Source organism: Triticum dicoccoides, chromosome 4A, assembly GCF_002162155.2.
Source record: "Triticum dicoccoides isolate Atlit2015 ecotype Zavitan chromosome 4A, WEW_v2.0, whole genome shotgun sequence".
NCBI lineage: Eukaryota > Viridiplantae > Streptophyta > Magnoliopsida > Poales > Poaceae > Triticum > Triticum dicoccoides.
In genome coordinates this window covers 175,142,895-175,156,940 of record NC_041386.1, presented here as the reverse complement: position 1 = coordinate 175,156,940, position 14,046 = coordinate 175,142,895, and positions in this window count along the sequence as shown.

Sequence of the window (14,046 nt, the reverse complement as noted above, 5' to 3'; positions counted from 1 at the left end):
AGTGGTGAGCAACCCTCCTACTCAGGGGCTTAGTTGAAGTCCAGTACTCGCCTAAGTTTAAAAAATCCTACCGAGTGGTGAGCAACCCTCCCACTCGGGGGATTAGCTGCAGTCCAGTACTCGCCTAAGTTTAAAAAATCCTACCAAGTGGTGAGCAGCCCTCCCACTCGGAGGCTTAGCTGCAGTCCAGTACTCGCCTAAGTTTAAAAAATCCTACCGAGTGGTGAGCAACCCTCCCACTCGGAGGCTTAGCTGCAGTCCAGTACTCTCCTAAGTTTAAAAAAATCCTACCGAGTGGTGATCAACCCTCCCACTCGGAGGCTTAGCTGCGGTCCAGTATTCGCCTAAGGTTTAAAATATGTCCCTATCTGCAAGGACGATGAGGTACAGGTCGACTGCAACCTTCCCCTTAGGAGCTGCACCACAAGTACAATGTACGCTACGTCCCCGTTCGCAAGGACGGCGAGGTGCAGGTCGGCCGTGGCCTTCTACTCTGAGCTACGCCACAAGTACAACGTACACTCCATCCCCATTCGCAAGGACGACGAGGTGCAGGTCGACCGCGGCCTTCTACTCCGAGCTACGCCACAAGTACAACGTACGCTTCATCCCCATCCGCAAGGACAACGAAGTGCAGGTCGACCGCGGCCTTCTTCTCTGAGCTACGCCACAAATACAACGTGCGCCCCATCCCTGCCTGCAGGGACGACGAGGCGTAGATCGATTGGACTCTCCACTTTAGGGCTACATCCCAAAGAGAAAATTCCACGCGAAGGCAAATACGAACATATTCAAAAATAAGACAAGTTCAGATAGATCCTAAAAACTCCAGGCGACGGATCAAAAGTATTCGAGCATCAAGCCCGAAGGATTTTAATGGTTACAGCAACCATTCAGCATCCCGAGGCAAATTTAAGGCAAGTTTAAATCTCAAAGTTTGTTCATTCGGCAGGAGGAGGGCTGGCAGGTTCAACGAATTCGTCCAAGTCGATTCCATCTGCAATCTGAGTGGCAGCGGCTATGAAAGTCTCCATGAAGGACTGGAAATCGTGTCTTTTGGTGTTGGCGACCTTGATCGCCGCTAGCTTATCTTCGCGGGCTTCCTTGCAGTGGACTCTTACCAAGGACAACGCCACGTCAGCACCACACCAGGCAAAGGACTTCTTCCATTCTTGCACTCGACCAGGGACCTTGTTGAGGCAATCCATCAGAGACTCGAGGTCATTTTGAAGCGTCGCCCTTGGCCAGAGTGATGAGTCGATCCGTGAAACTGCCACCTTCAGGCGAGCGAGGTTACTTGTGACACTGGCGACACGGGATTCCAGTCGAAGCACATTCATGGCAGCCTCGTCGCCAACTGGAGAAATGATAGGGTCTAAACCCGTCTCGATCCGTCTAGTTTCCTCGTCGAAGTTTTGGCAGAATTCTGCAATCAAAGAGTTAGTGAGTCGACTGGACAGGATTAACTTGCAAGTAGTAAAGCAGTCGGATTAAAAGGAGTATCTTCCAGCATAAGATAGAGCTTCTTGGCAAGAGTTCTCGGATAGGCTTCCACATCATTTCTCTTACGAGCCGCGGACTCCAGCTTCTCATTCAGACCCATCTTATCCTTCTTCAGATGAGTTACCTCTCGGTTGGATTCAGTGAGAGAGGACTTCAGCTTGCTTACTTCTTCTTCCAGCACTCCGACCGAAGCCAGCTTCTGGCCTACAAGGGAAGTCTTATCTTGAGCTTCCTTCTGCGCAGCTGCAAGGTCCAGGTCCTTATTCTCCAGAGCCAACCTCATTTTCTCTACAAATAAGCAATCGGATCAAACAAGAGATCAAAGAAATATTTTAAAGGACGATTGACGTGAACAGTCGACAGGCAGTTACCTTCCATACCAGCAGCTTCATTTTGAGCTTTCTTCAACTTTTGTTGGGCCAGCTCCAAGTCGAGGTTGAGTTGCCTCTGCTTCTCCTTAAATTAGGCGAACTTAGAAATGAGAGTACAAGATTTCTGCAGAAGGTAAAAGACATGTCAATCGACAAGATCAAAGATTATTTACTTCTGAGTGGATAAAACTTAAAAGTTTACTCATACCCCAACCGACTGCCTGCAGTCGACCGTGGTCTCGGGGACTACACCCAGCAGGTGCACTTTGCATGACCCCACTGATTCAGACCCCACTCGACCGGTCCGCCCGGGTCGAGTAAAAGAGAGAGAGAGAGAGAGAGAGAGAGAGAGAGAGAGAGAGAAGAACTATTCAGACCCCGGCCGACTGCCAGCAGTCGACCGCGGTCTTGGGGACTACACCCAGTGGGTGCACTTGACGTGCCTCCACTGGTTCAGATCCCACTCGGCCGGTCCACCCGGGTCGAGTGGAAGAAAGGAAAGTGAAAAGTACTCAGACCCAAGTCGACTGCCCGCAGTCGACTGCGGTCTCGGGGACTACACCCAGTGGGTGCACTTAACGTGCCCCCACCGGTTCAGATCCCACTCGCCCAGGCCGAGTGGAAGAGCGCAAATACTAAAGACAACAAAACACCCAGTGGGTGTACAGATTCGACGGAAAAAATAAGAGATTGTATGAAAGAAAATATTTCAGGTAGCATATCCTAATAGAACAAGGTCAGTCGAAAGCCAACTTAGCTGGACATTGGCCCAAAGAGCCGCACTGGCATCGTAAGCAGCCTGGCTGTTCTCGTGCATTGTCTTCATCTGCTCCATCATCACGTTAGCCTAACGGATAGCCTCCGCAGCGGCGTCCGACTGGCTTTCCGGAACATGATAGTTGGTGAAGAGAGGGGCAGACAGCCCAGATGCGGGAGCCTGGAGCTTCGAGGCATCGGGTTGGGCGGCTCAAGGAAACACTGGTACAATCGACGGTGCAGGGCACTCACTCGACAATGGGACAACAAAAGTCACAGAGGCCCCGCCTGCATCTTCAGGTTGTTGGACAGTTGGTTCCGTCGTCAGTCCCGACTGAGATATCTTGCCAGCCGCTACTTTTTTGTTCTTTCTGGGCCTCGGGGCCACATCTTCATCATCATCCGGAAGTTCGATAATGTTGGGTGGGGCTGCAAATAAATCAGTCGACCCCAAGTGAATCGCCAGAATTTGATCGACCAAATAATCAAGAACAAGATCACGAGAATTTTACCTGGGTTGGAGGTAACCGCGTCTTCCATTTCCTCGTCTCAGTATTGGCGGGAAGAAGTTCCAGAGGTAGCAGCACTACAAATGTCAACTTTCAGTCGGTTATGTTCTGTTGCTCGAGTCGACCAAAAGATCGGGTCAGATGATTACCTGGAGATGGTGGGAATGGTCACTTTGATTCTGGGCAAAGCCTTCAGCGGTTTGGAGGATGTGGCCTTCAATAGTTTCGGCGCAAGAGGCGGCGCAGTCTTGAGCTGTTTCGGTCCCTTCTCAGTCGGCACCGGAGAAGATGTCCGAGGGCGCTTTGAAGACTGCCCAGTCGGTGCGGCCACCAGGTCAGGGGTGTTTGCCAGGTCGTGAACATGCTTGGACCTCCTTTCTCTGCGAGGAGGCGAGTCGACCTCTTCTTCGTCACTCGGGTCGTCGCTCTCCTCGTCCTCCTCTGCATACGAGTGCCACTCACCACTCTCGCCCCCGCTCGCCCCTTCCTCCACATTTTTCTCCTCCACTCCATTGGGCATCGAGTACATATCAATAAGAGACTGAAAAGACAATGAACAAAAGAAAGACAGTCAACCGTCAACAAGATGTTACATAGTAAATCAAGAAGACACTCGACAATGCAGAATCGTACCTATTCCGGCTGGCGCGAATGGTCGAATGGAACCACCCTCCTGGACCCCCGGGGATTATCCTTGTTGCCGGTAATACCTCTCAGCCACATCTCCACTGTGTCCTCACTAACATCCTCCGGGTGGATCCGAGTGGAATCCTCGAGTCCCGAGTACATCCACATCGGATGGTCACGAGCTTGGAGTGGTTGGATGCGTCGACTAAGGAATACCTCCAGCAGGTCCATACCAGCCACTCCGTCGCGGACAAGTTGGATGACCCGCTCGACCAACACCTTCACCTGCGCCTTCTCTTCCGGGATCACTCTCAAGGAGGAGGGCTTCTCCACTCGAGCCATGGAAAAGGGGGGAAGTCTAGTCGACTGACCCAGGGTCGGCTGGTCCTTGCAGTAAAACCAGGTCGACTGCCAGCCCCGGACCGAGTCAGGTAGGATCATAGCTGGGAAGGTGCTCTTGTTCCTCATTTGGATTCCAAGACCCCTGCACATTTGTATCACGTGCATCCTCTCGTCACTCGGGTTGGCCTTCTTGACCGTCTGGGAGCGACATGTGAATATGTGCTTGAAGAGACCCCAGTGCGGTCGGCAACCCAAGAAATTTTCGCACATAGACACATAAGCAGCAAGGTACACGATGGTGTTTGGAGAAAAGTGGTGGAGTTGAGCCCCTAAGAAGTTCAAGAAACCGCGAAAGAAAGGGTGGGGAGGCAAAGAAAACCCGCGGTCGACATGAGTGGCAAGGAGGACGCACTCACCCTCCTGTGGCTGCGGTTCAGTCTCGTTCCCCGGAAGCTGCGCCGATTCGTGGGGGATCAGTCCCCCCTCAACCAGGTCATCAATGTCATCTTGACTGATTGTCGAGTGGATCCAATCGCCCTGGATCCAGCCAGGCGGCAGGCCGGACCTCGACAAAGATCTGCCCCGGCTGGTCTTCTTCCCTTTCGCCTTTGCCGTCGCTTTCTTCGCACGCTCCAATGCCACCGTCTTCTCCTTCCCCATGGCAGTGGGTCGAGTTCGAGTGGGCGACGACGCCGAGAGCAGAAGCAGGCGCAGTGGAGGAATCTGAGGAGGAGGAAGAAGAATGGGGGCGCACTGTTCAAAGGCCCCGGTCTGGCGCCTTATATAAGGTCGCTTCCGAGTGACTGACTTGTAGGCCGAACGATCTTATCAAATCCCGTAACAGTCGCGCGCGTGATACGTGGCAAAAAAGGTGGCGTGGAGATCGACGCGGCCTGCCTAATCCGTCCCAATTACAGCGGCCTCCTCCGCCCGACGCGCTTCCCAAAATTCGAATCTCGTCAAATCCGCAGACGGCAGAACAACCCGTCAGACGGAAGATTTTTCCCATATCAACATTCGAAACTTAACAACGAAAGTTCACTCGACAAAACCAAGAATGGATCAAGGCGACTGAACAAGCAGTTGAAGCCATCATGAAAGTTCATTCGGCCTCTGGGCGAGACATTCTCAAAGCACAAAAGCTGAATCGGAGGTATTATCAACTCCTTCTCCACTCGAACCCTGAACCATTTGGGGGCTAATGATGAAGCTACGTACCTAGGGTAGGGTCATAGACCTGACCTAGACATCCTCCCATAGGACAACACCCTAAAGCCAGGATCATCCAAAGGGTACCATCATCCACTCGACTAGAGACGTCCCACTCGGAAGAATCAATGTCACTCGACCGTCGCAAAAGTCACTTGACGGACAGAAGAGCTAAAGCCACTCTGCATGAGCAACGATCGAGCATTTACTTATAGGCTTAATTATCATTTATAGCACTTTAGTGCGGGCGTTACCAGTAACATTCTCTCTTCAATGTACCTTAAACCCTCTGTGACGTGGGCTGGCCGGGGTCCTGGCGCACTCTATATAAGCCACCCCCCTACACAGGCACAAGGGTTCGCACCCCCTGTAACTCACATGCATATAATCCAGTCGACTGCCTCCGAGCTCCGAGACGTAGGGTTGTTACTTCCTCTGAGAAGGGCCTGAACTCTAAAAACTTGCGTGTACAACTCCTCCATAGCTAGGATCTTGCCTCTACATCCCTACCCCCCATTCTACTGTCAGACTTATAACCACGACACTGAGGACTTTGGAGGAGCTGGTGTGGCTTGAGGAATTTGCCGTGAGGGCTTTGAATAATCTGGCTGTGAGGGCATTGCTGAGGAACTTGGTCGTGAGGGCATTGGGGTTTAAGCACTTGGCTTATGAGGAGGTTTCTTTGGCATGGCCTTCTTTGGCTTGCTTGTAGAGGTCTCAGCAGTGGCAGCAGCAGCAGTAGAGTCTTCATTAAATTTCCTCACTGCATCCTTAGCTACTCTGGCTAGCTTGGCCCATTCATCGGGATAATCCTCACCACGCTTGAGGCTGGTGGGATCAGCTTCTTGGCCAAGTGCCAATGGGGGTTTTGGGCATGAAGGATTAAGAGCAAATTTCTTCATATACATGGGAGTAACATATCTGTACTCTCTCCATTCCCATGCCCATCTCCTCTCTATCCTTTGGATGCGCACTTTGCGCTCATTCTTGGTTTCCTTTCAATGTGTGGCCTCATCAGGAGTGCAATAATCCTTGTAAATATCCTCAGGGATTTCAAACACAGTGTTGACCTCAGGCCTCTTTCCTCCCTTCTGTGGCTTCTTGCCATCTGCCATTTTCTTTAGCTGAGGGTTTTGAACGATTGAGTTCTTTGAAGAGGTATGCAACTTTTCTTTGAGGAACGTTGCAAATGAGTTAAGTTGATGAGAACCTAGTGATTCAGCAGCGGACATGTGTACCTGTGACCAAAGTATAGTTGCGAGGAATTTTGGAGAGGTCATATGCGTTCTCAAAAGGTTTTGCAATAAGAACAAGTTTGAGGAATTTGACCAGATGAATCTTGAGGAATTTCACTAAGCATTCTTTGACTTAGGTTCCATAGTTGTACAGATTTGAAAATCCACACAATTGAGGAATCTTGAACAAAAATTTGCTTAGAGAAACAGATCAAGAATAGATGTTATGGAAGGTGTCCAGTGTATGAAGATTTGAAGAAAACACCTTTTCAAGATTTGGAGAAAAACATCCAAATCAACAATGGTAGTAAAAGTAACTTTTAATTACCCCGGATGAAGAACACGACGAACTGGGAAGTGCAGATTTGAAGCTTGACGGTTCAGATCTTCCACGCCCTAACATGGCTGAGGAAGACAGCTATGGCGGCGGCGGAGTGAAGAAATCCGCGTCCGGCGTGAGTACGGCAGCGACGAGGTCGAGGCAGTGAAACTCTTCCTCACCGGCAACGATGGAAGTAGCAGCGGTGCTAGGGTTTGAGAGCTCGAGCGAGGGAGTGAGGTCGAGCAGAGTAAAAACAAAGTGAGGATGGGAGAGGGGTATTTATAGCCAAAGTGAAAAACTGCTCGCCCGAGGAAATACGACGAACGTGCCCCTGACCCTTCTCATTCGCACAACATGTGTCACCCACGTACTGAGAGGTGACGATCGTGTGCGATCGTGGGTGAAAAGGATAAGTATTATCATGGAAGGTGTAACGGTTTGAGCGGCAAAGGCCAAAAATCCAGATAAGATAAGTTTAAAGTTCCGTTCACAATTTCTTCAGCTGACAAGTACACAGTGAAGATTTTGAACGAGTTTCAAATAGAACGCACATGAAGAATTTGTGAATAGACTAGGTTGAGTTAAGCATAGAGGGGGAAAGGGTCCGATCACATTCAATTAGCAGAACAAGCAACTTGAAGAAATAGCAATAAGTGAATGTTGTAGAGGACATTCACTTATTGCTAAATCTCTTCTCATCCAAGGGCTTAGTGAAGATATCGGCTAGCTGTTCTTCAGTCTTCACATGCTCAATAGAGATGTCTCCCTTCAACACATGATCACGAAGAAAATGATGACGAATCTGAATGTGCTTTGTCTTCGAGTGCTGAACTGGGTTATGAGCAATCTTGATGGCACTTCTTTCTCACAGTAGAGTGGCACATTCTTCACGTTGACGCCATAGTCCTTGAGAGTTTGCTTCATCCATAGCAGTTGAGCACATCAAGAACCAGCAGCAATGTACTCAGCTTCAGCAGTAGACAGTGATACACAGTTCTGTTTCTTCGAGGACCAATAGACCAAGGATCGTCCAAGGAAATGGCATGTGCCAGATGTTGACTTGCGGTCCACACGATCACCAGCATAGTCTGAGTCTGAATATTCAATAAGATCAAAAACCGAGCCCTTGGGGTACCATAATCCAAGTGTTAGTGTGTGAGCTAGATATTGAAGAATATGCTTCACAGCCTTATGGTGTGATTCCTTTGTTGTAGCTTGAAATCGGGCACACATGCAAACACTAAGCATAATATCTGGCCTAGATGAACATAAGTACAATAAAGAACCAATCATGGAGCGGTACACCTTTTGATCGAAGTCAGTACCATTTTCATCAGTGCATAGATGGCCATTTGTGGGCATAGGGATTTTGACTCCTTTGCAATCTTGCATGCCGAATTTCCTCCGTACATCCTTGAGGTATTTCTCCTGAGATATGAATATGCCATTACGCCATTGACGAATCTGAAGACCTAAGAAGAATTTCAATTCTCCCATCATAGACATTTGATATTATTCACTCATCATATAGGTAAATTCATCACTGTAACGTTGGTCGGTACAGCCAAAAATGATATCATCAACATAAATTTGGCACACAAACAATTCACCATCATAAGATTTAGTGAAAAGAGTTGGGTCAAGTGAACTGAGTTTGAAGCCTTTCTTCACGAGGAATTCCTTCAAAGTATCATACCACGCCTGTGGGGCCTGCTTGAGGCCATAGAGGGCCTTATTGAGTCTGAAGACTTTGTCAGGATGCTTTGGATCTTCAAAACCTGGGGGCTGAGCAACATATACTTCTTCCTCAAGCTTACCATTGAGGAATGCACTTTTCACATCCATTTGATATAAGATGATATCATGATGGTTAGCATAAGCAAGTAAGAGTGCCTTGTTGAGCTTGTATACTATGTTAGGATGCTTTGGGTCTTCAAAACCAGGTGGTTGTGCAACATACACTTCTTCTTCAATTTTGCCGTTGAGAAAGGCACTCTTTACATCCATTTGGTAAAGAAGAATGTTGTTGTGGTTGGCATAGGCTAGCAGTATGCGAATGGCTTCAAGCCTAGCCACAGGAGCAAATGTTTCATCGAAGTCAATCCCTTCAACTTGTGTGTAACCTTGAGCAATGAAACGAGCCTTGTTTCTGACAACTTGACCATGCTCATCTTGTTTGTTGCGATAGATCCATTTTGTGGCGATGATATGGTGCTTGCGAGGATCTGGACGCTTTACAAGCTCCCATACATTGTTGAGCTCGAACTGTTGAAGCTTTTCTTGCATAGCGTGAATCCACTTAGGTTCCATAAAGGATTCATCAACTTTCTTGGGTTCAGATATAGAGACAAATGCAAAGTGCCCACAGAAATTTGCTAGTTGTGTTGCTCTTCAACGAGTGAGTGGACCAGGTGCATTGATGCTATCAATTATCTTCTCAATTTGTACTTCATTTGCAACACCAGGATGAACTGGACGAAGATTTTGTCCTTGTTGATCATTGTCTTCATTTTCAGCATTAGCTTCAGGCTTAGCAGAGTCTTTAGGCTGATTAGGTGCAGAAATGATGATTTCCTCATCAGCATGTGCCTTTGAAGGTATGATTTCTCTAGTAACATAGGTTGATAGATTCACTTGGTGTAGCTTCATCTAGCACATTTGGTAGGTGCTCTCTTTGTGAACCGTTAGTCCCATCGAACCGCACATCCGCAGTTACAACCACTTTTAAGTGAAAGAGGTTGAAGACTCTGTAGGAGTGCGAGTCCTTCCCGTAGCCAAACATAAAACCTTCATCTGATTTCGGTGCAAATTTTGAAGTGTGATGTGGATCCTTGATCTAGCACCTAGCACCAAAGACTCTGAAATAGGTGACGTTTGGCTTCTTACCAGTCAGGAGCTCATATGATGTCTTCTTTAGGAACTTGTGAAGATAAACACGGTTGATGACGTGGCATGCAGTATCAATAGCTTCAGGCCAGAACTTCCTTGGAGTATTGTACTCATCAAGCATCGCCCGTGCCATCTCAATGAGGGTTCTGTTCTTGCGCTCCATGATGTCATTCTGCTGACGTGTGTATGGATCTGAGAACTCATGTGTGATGCCCAATGTATCAAGATAAGTGTCGAGGCTGGTGTTCTTGAATTCAGTGCCGTTGTCACTTCTGATGTGCTTGATCTTGATGCCATAGTTGGTCATGGCACGATTGGCGAATCGTCTGAAGACATCCTGCACTTCAGTCTTGTAGAGAATTATGTGCACCCATGTATATCTTGAGTAATCATCAATAATGACGAAACCATAGAGGCAAGCAGTGGTAGTAAGGGTAGAGTACTGAGTAGGGCCGAATAAGTCCATGTGAAGCAGCTCGAAGGGACGTGTCGTCATCATGATTGTCTTCGAGGGATGCTTGGCCCGAGACATCTTTCCAGCTTAGCAGGCACTGCATAGATGATCCTTCTTGAACTTGACGCCCTTGATGCCTATGACATGCTTCTTCTTTACGAGAGTGTGTAAGTTCCTCATGCCTGCATGCCCTAGCCTCTGATGCCGGAGCCAGCTCTCTGAAGCTTTTGCTAGAAGAAATACAACCAACTGTGGTCCTACGGAGAAATCTACCATATACAGATCGTCTTTTCGATATCCTTCAAAGACTACAGATTTGTCAGGTTCCATAAGCACAAGGCAATGATATTTTCCAAATATCACAATCATGTTCACAAAGAATTGAGACATATATTAAGTTGAAACCAAGGGATTGAACAAGCATCACTTTGTCCATGTGTTGATCCTTTGAGATTGCAACTCTACCTAGGACCAATACCTTGCTTTTACCAGTGTGAGCAAATGTGATGTGACTTTTGTCAGACAGACGTAGGGTTGAATCCATAAGAAGACTTCGATCACCAGTCATGTGGTTGGTGCATCCACTATCCATAATCCACTCTGAAGCCTTTGGTGTTGTACCCTACAGTGCAATTTGGGGGATAGGCTTCACCAAGGGAAATGTGAAGCATAAACATTTGACGAACAAGCATATTATCAAAGTTCAGATCCTTGTTAGGGTAGATAGGATGTTTGTCAAGAAATCCTGGGACGAAATACATAGTAAGACCATTCTGGCATTTTATCTTGCGTCCCACAAGATGTTTTAGGTCCCCAACATAAGCATTAGAAGCCTTTGATTTCCGGGTGGAGACCTTTCCTTGCAAAAGAGAGTTAATTTTTCTTAACCACCCACATCTTCACGGGTGGATTAGAAGCAATGAGTCTAAGTGCAGCATGTGAGAACTTTGGCTTTGGAGCCATAGAAAATAGCCTTGCAGGAGGTGAATAATACTCATAAGAATAAGCAGAAAAGTTCTTGGTCTTATGAACATAGCGGTTTGATGAAACACTCTCATATTCATAAGTCTGAGTATGGTTTCCCTGCAAACCATTGGCGTTAGGCTGACTCTGATGACTCCTCTGTCTATATGAAGCCTTTGGACCATATGAAGCCTTTGGTCTGGGGTTTGTCTTCTTCCCAGGTGGTGTCATGATGACATTCATAGGAAGCTTCTCAAGACAACTTTTGGGCACCCAGATCTTCTTCAAAGGTGGTCCATTCCTACAGTTAGTACCAATATACCTGGCAAACACTTCGCTATTCTGATTCTTAAACAGTTTATAGTTTGCATCAAAGGATTCATCAATGATAATCGGGTTAGCACAAGTGAAGCCAAATAAGGTAGATGGGTCCACTGAAGGTCCCTTTGCAGCAACCCATGTGGTTTTGGGGTACTACTGAGGCTTCCAGTATGAACCATCAACGTTCATTTTCCTCTCGAACACAACACCCTCTTTCCTAGGGTTTCCGTTCAGAATATGTTTCTTGAGGACATCACATAGTGTCTGATGCCCTTTGAGGCTTTTGTACATCCCTGTTTCAAGCAATGTCTTCAACCTAGTATTCTCATCAGCAATAGTAGTGGTATCCTCAGAAGAGGGGTTAGTTACCACATCAGCAGTTGAAGATATAGCAACAGTAGCAACAGTAGAGCATTCAGCAACTAAGACAACATTATCACGCTCAAGACATTTTAAACATGGTGGCTCAAAGTCTTCGTGAGCGGTACTGATCTGTTGAGCGTGAAGTGACTCATTCTCCTTTTGAAGATCTTCACGAGACGCTCTCAGGTTCTCAAGTTCTTGCTTCCTTTCAAGATAATCATAGGAAAGCTTCTCATGAGTAGCTGCGAGTGTTTCATGATGACTTTCAAGTTCTTCATACTTAACCTGAAGATTTTAAATGTCTTCAATTAAGGACTGAGTTTGAGTCATTTCCGCATCCAATGGGTCATCGCTTTTATCTAGCAAATTTTGAATATGTTCCATAGCATTTTGTTGTTCCGTTGCAATTTTAGCAAGTGTTTTGTAGCTAGGTTTAGATTCACATTCAGAGTCATCTTCACTGGATGTCTGAAAGTAAGCATCGCGTGAGTTTACCTTGGCACCACGTGCCATGAAGCAGTAGGTAGGAGCAGAGTCATCCTCATCATCAGCATCAGAGCCGGCGACGAGGCCATTGTCTTCGATGTTGAAGATGGACTTGGCGACATAAGCTAAAGCTAGAACCAGGCTTGCCAGGCCTGAATCGGACTCCTCCTCAGACTCCACCTCCGCCTCCTCAGAAGCAGACTCCTCCTCTGAATCCATCTCCTTGCCAACAAACGCACGATCCTTGCTTCATGAGATCTTCTTGTGTGATGAAGACTTTGATGAAGACTTTGAAGAAGACTTTGAGGATTTATTCTTCTTCTTGTCATCAGAATCATATTCCTTGCTGTTCTTCTTATTCTTGGTCTCATTGTCCCATTGAGGACACTCAGAGATGTAGTGACCAGGTTTCTTGCATTTGTGGGATGTTCTCTTCTTGTGGTCACCAGTGGAAGCTTCATCATTTCTTGAGTTGGATCTTGAAGACTTTCTGAAACCTTTCTTCTTGGAGAACTTCTAGAACTTATTCACGAGCATAGCTAGCTCCTTTCCAATGTCTTCAGGATCCCCAGAACTACAGTCAGATTCTTCTTCAAATGAGGACACAACCTTTGCCTTCAAAGCCCGGGTTCGGCCATAGTTGGGGCCATAGAAGTATCTCTTCTCAGATAGCTGGAACTCATGTGTGTTGAGCCTCTCATGTATGTCGGACGGATCGAGATTTTTGAAGTCGGGACGTTCTTGAATCATCAGGGCCGGGGTGTCGAATGAGCTGTCTAGTGATCTCAGGAGCTTCTTGACGATTTCGTGCTTGGTGATCTCAGTGGCACCAAGTGTGCGAAGCTCATTTGTGATATCAGTGAGGCAATCAAATGTGAGCTGGACATTCTCATTGTCATTTATCTTGAAGCGGTTGAAGAGGTTGCGAAGAACATCAATCCTTGAATCTCTCTGAGTTGAAACGCCTTCATTGACCTTGGAGAGCCAGTCCCAGACCAGCTTCACAGTTTCCACTGCACTCACATGACCATATTGTCCTTTGGTCAGATGACCACAAATGACATTCTTGGCAGTCGAATCCAGTTGAATGAACCTCTTGATATCAGCAGCGGTGACACCTTCACCGACCTTGGGAACGCCATTCTTGACAACATACCAGAGGTCAACATCAATGACTTCAAGATGCATACGCATCTTATTCTTCCAGTAGGGGTAATCAGTGCCATCGAAGACTGGGCACGCAACGGTGACCTTGATTATCCCTGCAGTCGACATAGCTAAAACTCCAGGTGGTTAAACCGAATCACACAGAACTAGGGAGCACCTTGCTCTGATACCAATTGAAAGTGCTAGTTATCTACTAGAGGGGGTGAATAGGCGATTTTTATGAAAGTCTTCAAAACACGAGGTCTTTGAAGACAAACAGTAGAAAAGAACCTATTGATATGCAGCGGAAGGTAGACTACGCTAGACAAGCCATAGTCAAGTAATCAATGAAGTGAAAGCACGAAGACTATCAACAGCTAGGTAGTATGGATCAGGATGGAAGACAGTATGAAGCCGACAGTAAATAGTCTTCACTCAGTGAAGTCAATCAGATCACACAAGTAGGCAATGACTTCATGAAGACAAACTATAAAGTAAAGGGAAGTGAAGGATAGAACCAGTAGCTTGGTGAAGACAAGGATTTGGTAGA